A 10,170-nucleotide genomic window follows, 5' to 3' on the forward strand; every position below is an offset into this window, starting at 1 on the left:
CACAGGTGTGAGTTCTGGAATGTTGATAATACTCTTTCACCTGACTTATATCATATTTCCATGAGTGTTGCTTACAGCTGTTTATTAAACAGCAAAACACACATTTTACACACTTGAATAGATGCATGCATATATTATATTTTTAATAACAGAGTTAAGAAAACAAAAACAAAAAAAACCCCACAAGTCTTTGTAAAACCTAGCAAGAGGTGTTTGGGTTCCTTTCCTGCGCCAGGAATTGTGGTTCTAAAGCCTAAGTATTAGTCTCTTATGAGATGTCATAGAGCCTAACAGCAAAGGATTGGGTTGGGGGATAGCATATGCATTTTTAAGCTTATTCCAGCATTACTCACATGTGAAAAGTTAGCTTTCTGAAAATCTTCATTCCTGCTTCTTACACTCACCCCTACAATCTAAAAACTAAGGTCTCTAGACTGTGACTCACAAGCGTTAAGAGAAAATGTAGTGCTACTTTGAGCTGGAGGTAAAGACTCATAACTTGAGTGTAACCAGTCATGATGGAACATTTCACCTACTCAGTGGAGCCTGCAGATTGTCCCTTCATGTGAACCGACAGCACCTCAGAGCACTGGATTGGTTCAGCAGTGAAGCAGGGAAAACTGTGTCGAAGTGAAAATAATCTGATACACAAAAATTCTCTAAATCGTTATAATGGTAGAGAAATGTTATGGTTGGTGAAAAAGTAAGTCATTACTGGAGGTAAATGACTGAACTAAAGAAATTTGATTTCCCCTGGATTTTAACTTCATGGGTGGCTGCCTGCAAGAAAACTCAATATATCTTTCAGACTTCTGCCTCTTTGCCAATTTGACTGAAATCAGCGTATAAAATCCAAATGATTTCATTCCACAAGAAACTAGGGAAAATATTGGAAGGGTCTATTTTTAATAAAAATTCAGAATTCCTTGAAGACTATGGTTTCTTTGTCAAATTAGTTAGTGGAATCATAAATATTTCAGTTTCTTATGCATGCGAAAAGGAATATTTGATCCCCAGCTAAAAGAGGTAAGTTTGAGATAAAGTTTATATAGTGAAACATCACCAGATGATGACATATAAGAGAACTGTGTCTGGTGACTTGAAAAGTGCTAGCTTCTACAATTAGAAAAAGTGATATAAAGGGAAAAACTAAGGGAAGTTTCCAGTATCCATTCTGGTTTTAATTTCAGTTCCAGGCTGGCAAAGTCATGGGTTTGTTGGATCCAGTGAAAAGATTCCTGTCTAGAAAGGATCATGGATCATTGGTGTCTCCATTGGTGCGCTCTGACTCAACATTCTAAAGGCACAGTCAGGATATTAGGTGAGATCTAGGCATGACTCCCTGACCTTTCTTCCAATGGGAAAGCAGTCCACAATTACAGACTGGAAATGAAATGTGTGGAGAACTGCTCAATTAAAGAGTAAACTCCTTGAGGCCGTGGACCATTCCTTTCTTTCTTTCCACTGTTTCCTAACCAGACTTACACTTTCTAATACAGTGTTCCTGTGAATTATCCACTCAACAGTTATCAATTTGCTAACAAATAGGCAACTTGCTTATTGTGGGAGAAAGCAACAATATGGGATATAAGGGCTCTTTCCTGCAGTTTTTTTTTTTTTTGAAAGAGAGAGGGTGCAAAATGAGCAAGGGGCAGAGAGAGAGTCCTACGATGGGCAGAGAGGGAGAGAGAGAGAGAGAGAGAGAGAGAGAGAGAGAGAGAGAAACTGGGCTCACCTGAAGCGGGTCTCAGGCTCATCCCAAGTGGGACCCGAGTTCATCTGATGCAGGGCTCAAACTCATGAACCGTGAGGTCATTGCCTAAGCTGAAGTCAGATGCTTAACCAACTGAGCCACCCAGGCTCCCCCTTTTTTCCTGCAGTTATTACATAGCTGACTCTATATAGATGTGAGAAGCTAGTGCTTCCATTTCAAACCATAAAAAAAGATATCTTGCATATATTAGGCTTTACCTTAATCTAGGCAGGTGATCATGAAAAAATTACTACCAAGACTGCTTTAGTCCCCTATAAATACTGAATGGTTTTCGCATCTTCCTATAACACTTGGCCCAGATTTAAGAGAGTCAAGAAGAAAAACAGCACGTGGGGGGAAATCTGTTAGAGTACTTTTGCTATATCCCAACTTCAGTCGACTTAAATAAAAAAGCCCTTTACTGGCTTATCTAACTGCAATCTCAGAAATAGAACGGGCTTGGGGATGACCATAAGCTCGTGACTCTGGCTCTGTTTCTGTGCAATTTCCCTGGCTGTGTCCCCTTCTAAGTAATGATTACATCTTTATGCTGCTTCTCTCATCAAGAAAAATGCCTGTAGTGGTTCCTGGCTTCACAACCACATGCCACAATGTCCTGAGGAAGAAAGAAAATGTTCTTATCAAATACTTCCAAGCAAGTGTTTCAAGATCCATCTTGACTGGGTTGTTTGTATTACTTGTTCATCTCAGGACCAGTGATTGTGGATGGAGGGATGGAGTGGGTTAATTAACACAAGTCAAGAAGGCTTAGCCCTTAAGTTGGGCGGAGTTAGTTTTCCTCACGATTTCCTAAATGGGTAAGAGCAGAAGCCTGAACCAAAATTTAGATTTAGGTATCTAGGAAAGAAAAACATTATTTTGGTCAGGCAACAACAACAACAACAAAGATAGAATAAGAAGGAAGGAAAGAAAGAAAGAAAAGAAAGAGAAAGAAAGAAAGAAAGAAAGAAAGAAAGAAAGAAAGAAAGAAAGAAAGAAAAGAAAAAGAGAAAGACAGGAAAGGAAGGAAGGAAGGAAGAAGGAAGGAGGGAAGGAAAGAAAGAGAGGTGCCTGAGTGGCTCAGTTGGTTAAGCATCAGACTTGATTTCCACTAGGGTCGTGGTCTCACAGTTTGTGGGATCAAGCCTGGCATTGGGCTCTGCACCAACAGCATGGAGCCTGCGTGGGCTTCTCTCTCTCCCTTTCTCTGTGTCCACTCTCAAAATAAATAAATAAACATTAAAAAAACAAAAAAGGAAACCTCATAGCAATAGTTATCCACTTTGGCTACACATTAGAATCACCTGGAGCATTAGCAAATCTTTATGTCCCGACCAAAACGCTGGGCCAAATAAGTCATGATCTCTGGAGAGAAGGGAGAGGGCAGTAGTTCTTAAGCCTCCACAGTAGATTCCAGTGTGACTCCAATGAGACCATTGCATTGCATGGGGAGAGTTTATTATAGGAAGACAGAACTAATATCTGTCAGCTTCTCTCCTCATGTGGGGATTTTGAAGAGAGATGAGTTGGTTTTATTCCCCAAGCTCTGGCAGCTTAAAGCCACCTGAGCTGACAGTTGTATTTCCCCTTACAAAGTGGCTTACATATAGTGGAATTATGCTTCTCTATCCTCACAATGAAAACACAAAGGTTACAACAGCGGCTAAATCCCACGTGGGAAGCACAGAGAAGGCCATTGTAAGCACTGCTTTTCCAGAGTGACAGAAAATAGAGGGGGATTACAGATGGGTTTAAAATACCATTTCCTTCCCACCACCATTAACTGTATTTGTAGAGTGTGCAACCCTGCGTCCAGCACGGTCAGCTGCAACATGGCTTTGTTCTGTTTTGTTCTCTGATTCTCATCACTGTCCTTTCATCCATTCTCTACTCATTTTCTCACTAGCTTTGCTGCTCTGGATTCTGTGGCTTCCCTGCTGAGAATTTAACAGAAGAATCAAGCTCAATTACAATGGAGAGAAACCAAAACCCCCTCAGACTTTCCTGCTTTTCTTTCTTCTTTTGGGGTGGGGAGAGTTGTTAAGTGGGATAAAAAAATGGAAAATAGATTTTTCGCTCTTGTTTGACTTATAAAACTGCGTGAGCTTCTTTTTGGAAAGTCTTCCTTCTCTTTCAATTCATTTTTAAAGAAAGAATACAACAAAAGAACAAAAGTTTGTGACAAAGGACACAATTTTCCAGAACGCAAGAGTCACTCAGACAGTAATTTTTAAAAGGCCCATACTAGAACATATTGTCATTAGAGCACTAGGAAAAGAGAAGACCCTCAAAACTTCCAGAGAGTTAAAATGTTAAGTCTCAAGCAAAATATAGGGAATCAATGTGGCAATGGACTTCTCAACAGCAACTTTGGTAGCAGGAGGGTAATGTTCTTCCAAGTACCAGAGTAAACACTTTTCAAAATTATCCGTAAGTGTGAGGTATATCATAAGCCAGTGTGGAAGAACATAGAAAAAGTCAAATAGGGGCATCTGGGTGGCTCAGTTGTTTAAGTGGCTGACTCTTGATTTTGGCTCAGATCATGATCCCAGGGTCATGGGATCAAGCCTCTCATTGGGCTCTGTGCTGAGTATGGAACCTGCTTAAGACTCTCTCTCTCTGTGTCTAGCTCTCTCTCCCCTCTGCCCCCCCCACTCTCTCATTCATGCTCTCTCCCTCTGTCAAAAAAAGAAAAGAAAGTCAAATAATTAGAAAGCAGAAAGAAGTTTAGTAGGTACAAAAGTTTAGTAAATACACCTTGTTAATGGGTAAGGAAACCAGATCCCAGGAGTTCCAGGAATTTTCAGAAGTTTAAGGGTGTTTAGTGCTTTACCATTACCGAACTCAGCTGCTTCCTACTTACTGCTATGTTCTACTTTTCTGATTATCCAGTTACCTTTTCACTCCTCCTTTTATACCTGTTGATTTTTTTTTTTCAACGTTTTTTTAATTTTTATTTTTGGGACAGAGAGAGACAGAGCATGAACAGGGGAGGGGCAGAGAGAGAGGGAGACACAGAAACGGAAACAGGCTCCAGGCTCTGAGCCATCAGCCCAGAGCCCGACGCGGGGCTCGAACTCACGGACTGCAAGATCGTGACCTGGCTGAAGTCGGACGCTTTAACCGACTGCGCCACCCAGGCGCCCCACCTGTTGATTTTTTAATGTGTTTTTTTCTTATATGAATTTCCTGTCTTGTAAACATGCACTCGTTCAAATTCTTGAGAGATGAAACTTGATTTCTTCTACTTGTCTTTTCATGCCAAGGCACATTGTAGGTTGCTGAATAGCTTGTGGATTGATCAGGCTATGACTCCTTATTGTCAACTGAAGATGGTTGGAGCATGTAATACATTTAAAAATGTGGCAAATATAGGGGCACCTGGGTGGTTCAATCAGTTGAGCATCTGACTTTGGCTCAGGTTATGATCTTGCAATTCATGAGTTTGAGCCCCACATCAAGGTCCATGCTGACAGCTCGGAGACTGGAGCCTGTTTCAGATTCTGTGTCTCCCTCTCTCTCTCTCTCTCTCTGCCCCTCCCCTACTCATGCTCTGTCTGTCTGTCTGTCTGTCTCTCATGAACACTCTCAAAAATAAATAAACACTAAAAATATTTTTAATGTAGCAAATTTGTCTTGTGTTGCAAGGGCTATGAACAAGGCATTTTTACTTTGAGCAGTGATTCTTCATCAGTATCGCCTGAGAGCTTATTAAACATCCAAGTCTACTCACTCAGATACTCTGAGGGTGAGTCTCAGCCATCTGTGTTTTCGCAAGCCCTGTGAGTAATTCTGATAGACGCTAGTGTTTGAAAACCACTGCCTTAGCAGGGGCAATTGCAATATTATTGAATATTTAGTTTACGTAAGATCTCTGTATCTAAGATTTTCCAGTGGCAAGAGGCAATAACATTGCCTCTCTTTCTTTTTTTCCTGAAAATGTAATGGAATTTTGTATATTATCTTTTCTTAGCCATGGTTTGTGTGTGGCTAGAAGGCAGGTTTATAAGTAGATTAACGCACATTCTCTGATAAGACAACACCAATATACACAAAACTTCCAGCATATTCTATAATCATTCTAGGTAGCAATAAAAGTTTCCTTGAATATTCCCAGCTATGAGAAACTCATTCCTTTTGTTTTAGCTTTACTGACTCTCCCAGGCATAGATTCATACTCTTCTCACTAGAGCCATGCAGAATGGATTTAGATTTGACTCTCATTTATTGAGAATCTAGTATATGCCTTGTTATCTCTTTAAGATCTCCCAATTACTCTGTGTATTAGGCATATTTACACCCTTGCTGTGTGTAAGCCCTTAAAACATTCGTAGACTCCCTTAACGCATCTCTTTCCAAACAAAACAACCCCATCGTTGTTAGTTGCTTCTTATATGATATGGTTTTAAAGGCTTTCAAAATTCTGGTTGCTTTCCCCAGATGCTCAGTTCCTCCTATTTCAATATTTAAATACTACACATGTAAGCAATGGTCTGACACATATAGCATATTACTTCCTTTAATCTGGACACAGTATTCCTATTAGAGAAGCATAAAATTATCCTCAGTTCCCAGCCATGTAACTGTGGCTCATATAAACTGATGTCATCATAGGTCTCCCCTGACATGATTTTTTTTAACTGAAGTGTATTTTACATCTGTTCCTATTAAATATCATTTTGGTAGTTTTAGTCATCATTCCAATCTGTCATGATTTCTTTGAACTTTGATTCTATCCTCCTTTCTTTTTTATTAGCTATTCCTCCCATATGTCTATCATCTGCAGAGCTTATAATTGTGCTTTTATGTCTTTGTTCAAGTTGTTGGTAAAAATGTTGGGTAGAAAGATTCCCATAATAATGCACGTAATACTAATATTCTATATTTGCATGGTGCTAAAGCACTCACAAAGCATATTCATATACATGATCCCATTTGATACTATAATCCTGGATTGTAGGAAAAGCAACCTTTTTTGCTTTTCCTCTCATATCGTGAATAAAGAAATGATGCTAAGAGAACATAAGTCACGCCACTACTGGTAGAGAGTTAGTAGTATAACTTAAATGTTTTAAAGGGGCTTTTGTGTAAGGAGGCAACAGTAATCCAAACTTGGGGGGGAGGCTTGAGGAGTCATGGACAACTAGGAGCCAAAACGAAGGTGAAGATGCTGAGCCAGAGCCCAGACAACTATATCTGCAAAACCACGCTGGGCTTGTGAAAAGTTCCAGGAAACTATGATCCTACCTTACATCCTTATGAGGTCCCACAAAAATACTTACAAGTTTCAAATACTACCAAACTGGAACGTGTATTTGCAAAACCATTCCTTGCTTCCCTGGATGGTCACTGAGATAGAGCCAATTGCTGGGAAAGCATCCAAAGAGCCTGGCTACTGTCCTTTCTGGGGTATGCGATGGAGAGGTTAGAATTTGGAACTTGACTAAATGAAGATGTATCCAGGCAACACAAGCACATGAGGGTTTTGTATGAGAAATACTTTTGTGGGACTTCTTTTCTTTTTCTTCTTCTTCTTTTTTTTTTTTTTTTTTTTTTACTGTTGGTGATGACAAAACTGTGAAGCAGTGGAAAATGGATGGATCGGGCTATGGAGAGGAGGAACCATTGCATACAATATTGGGAAAGGCAGAGAAAAAGCAGCCAAAGATTATAACCAGAAAATTGTATGAGAAATTTCAACATCCTCCTCATATAAAACATATTGCTTGTCACTGACATCTACCAAAATCTATCTACAGCCAGATTCAGGAACAGCATGTCATAAAAGAAGCTCCTCAGTGAAAGAAAGGAATTGTCTCAAACACAGCAAGCTTAGATCTGTGTCTCTTGTGTCAGAGAAGAAGAAACACATAGTGCCAGTTGTGAAATAATACTTGGTGTTCCTACCAATCCTGGTGTATAATTATTTGCTACATTTTGATTTATGGACTCTGCAAATAAAAGTACTAGCTCTAGAGTTATAACAAACAGTTCAGTTACATACGCAGATCATTTACCCTGAAAAATTATCTCAAAAGGTGGCCTGGTTGGTAAAACTATCTAACATTTTATCCTTGATCTGCTTTCTTGTTTCATTGAAGAAGACAGCATTTGCAAACGAACTTATTTTTTACTGTTAGAAATTGCAGATGTCCTCCAACTCTGATCCATTAATTTAGATATACTATACATTTGAATTTACATGTAAGACCAAACATCTCTTTTGTTACCTTTAATATTACTTTGGATAATTATTGCAATGATTCTTCTTGTGATTACACATAACATGTGAAAGAATTATGTCAGAACCTTTCTCAATTCAGTTAATTTTCTGTGCTTTATTTGTATTTGACTTTTTGGGACTTTAAAAGATGATCAGCCTGCATCTGTATAACTTTTATAAATAATTATAATTTATGGTCAAGTCAATATAATAAAACACCCTTTTTCTTAGCAAAAAAAAAAAAAAAAAAAAGAGGCTTTTGTTCTGACCAGCTATGAATTTGAATCCCTCTAACTATATTACCATTAAGTCTTTATTCATGCATCTATAATTAGTTTCATGAAGCAGGAAGAACTAATTCATTTTTCTGGAAGAAATAGAGTTAAAACAGGTGGGACACACCAAAGAGGAAAGCCCCTGTGCCAGCAGAAGTGATGGTGGAGGTAAATGGAAGCCAGATCGCCTCTGACTCTCCTGATGCAGCACAAGCAAGATGGGTCTGGAGAAGGGAAGTCAGGAAAGCGGATGAGGAGTCTGCTTCAGGGTGGGCAAAGAGACATGGTGGGTATCTCCTCCAGTGAAATATCAGCTGCCATATATTCCTTGCTTGGAAGCTTCATCTGGAGATCTAAGAATGTATCTGACAAGGATTCTTGCTCATTGAAGAAGTCATAGCTGCCCATAAACATAACAGACTGGGTCACATCCCCTCTGATGGGAGCCCTGACTTAGCCCGTTCCCAATCTTCTGAATCATCATTCTGATGCACGACAGTGAGGAGCACGTGTGCTTTAGCTACGCACAGCATAGCCACCTGCTTTCAAAAAATACGAATGGGGACAGGAAAGGGCCTGGGTATTGAAACATAATCCCATCCTTGCCAGCTTAAAATCATGGTGATAACCAAGGTACTGGAGAGACTAAGTGTATGTTGGGTGAAATTATAAAATATTATGAATATTTGACTCTTTTTGACCCATGGGAATTTCGTATGGTTCACCCAATAACTTCTAGTTATATTGTGAAAAGTTTTAAAAGGACCTGAATGCGGAATTCTACCTGAAGTGTTCAATATAGCTTTCTTCCTCTTAAAGGTCTTTTGAAAAAGGAATAATTTTAGCATGATTTTATTATTTCAGATGAACAATGTATTTGTTCACAAATAGTTTACCAAATCTATCAGATCACTAATTAGTGGGAAAATATCAAAGTAAATCCAAACAAACAAATATATATTGAGGATTTTCTATGTTCTGGGCATTATAGTAGGTGCTAGGGATAGAGAGGTGAGGAATATAAAATTCTTAACTCCAGGAGTTCCTAACCAAATTGAGGGGTCAGACAAAAACAAATTATAATATAATAAAATTATTTCAAGATGAAAATATGGAAATAGAGAGGACACTTTGCTGAGCCAGTAAGGGTAATAGAGAAAAGATAAGATGGCAACTGATCTGAGTTTCAAGGATAGAATGAGTTAGCCAGATAGACAAGAGGGATGAAAGACATTCCAGACCAGAAGAGTAATTTTACAAAGGCCAGAGGTATGGGGAAGGGGGACTGTTGGAAGAGGATGGAAAATTAAACAGAGACACATAATTTAGAAATGTTTTCTTTTACTAATGATATTACCTACTTGTAATGTTAATTCACTGTGTCCTAATGAAAATTTTAAAGATCTTTAATTTTTTTAAGAGGAAACATCAACACTTCAATTATTTCCTTTTGATTTTTTTTGCATATAATTTGTGTTTTAGATTTAAGAAACTAAGATGGTAAATTAAGGAAAAAGAAAAGGAAAGTTGTGCCTTGATTGAGTTATCTAACTTTATTTGCATATCTATGTACATTTTAAAATAGAGCACAATATCAAAACAAACAATAATATCCCTGCCATATTATTCAGAGGTATGATTACACAATTTAAAACTCAATTTTATTGTGCATACATGACGACTGGTTTTTGATTGCTCAGGTTTTTTTTTTCCCCAAACTCATAACAATTTCATTCTTCATCTTAAAGTTCTAAGGTTCAACTATATTTGAATTATCCATAAAAGAAATCATAAGTATTTTCTCTGTATGAAAATTTCCCCCACACTTCATAACCTGAAAATGACTAAAGCAATTTGTGCACCAAAAATGGAGGGGGGGACCTCTTTGTTCTCAGACAAGGGCAAAGGAGTTTGAGAAT

At 38.5% G+C, this 10,170-nt stretch overlaps 1 pseudogene; it reads left to right on the plus strand.

The window, feature by feature from the left end:
- The first annotated feature begins 990 nt into the window (after window positions 1–990).
- Window positions 991–7,489, plus strand: LOC115522883 (annotated as a pseudogene).
- Window positions 7,490–10,170: the final 2,681 nt, after the last annotated feature.

This window comes from Lynx canadensis, chromosome C2, assembly GCF_007474595.2.
Source record: "Lynx canadensis isolate LIC74 chromosome C2, mLynCan4.pri.v2, whole genome shotgun sequence".
Taxonomy (NCBI): Eukaryota; Metazoa; Chordata; class Mammalia; order Carnivora; family Felidae; genus Lynx; species Lynx canadensis.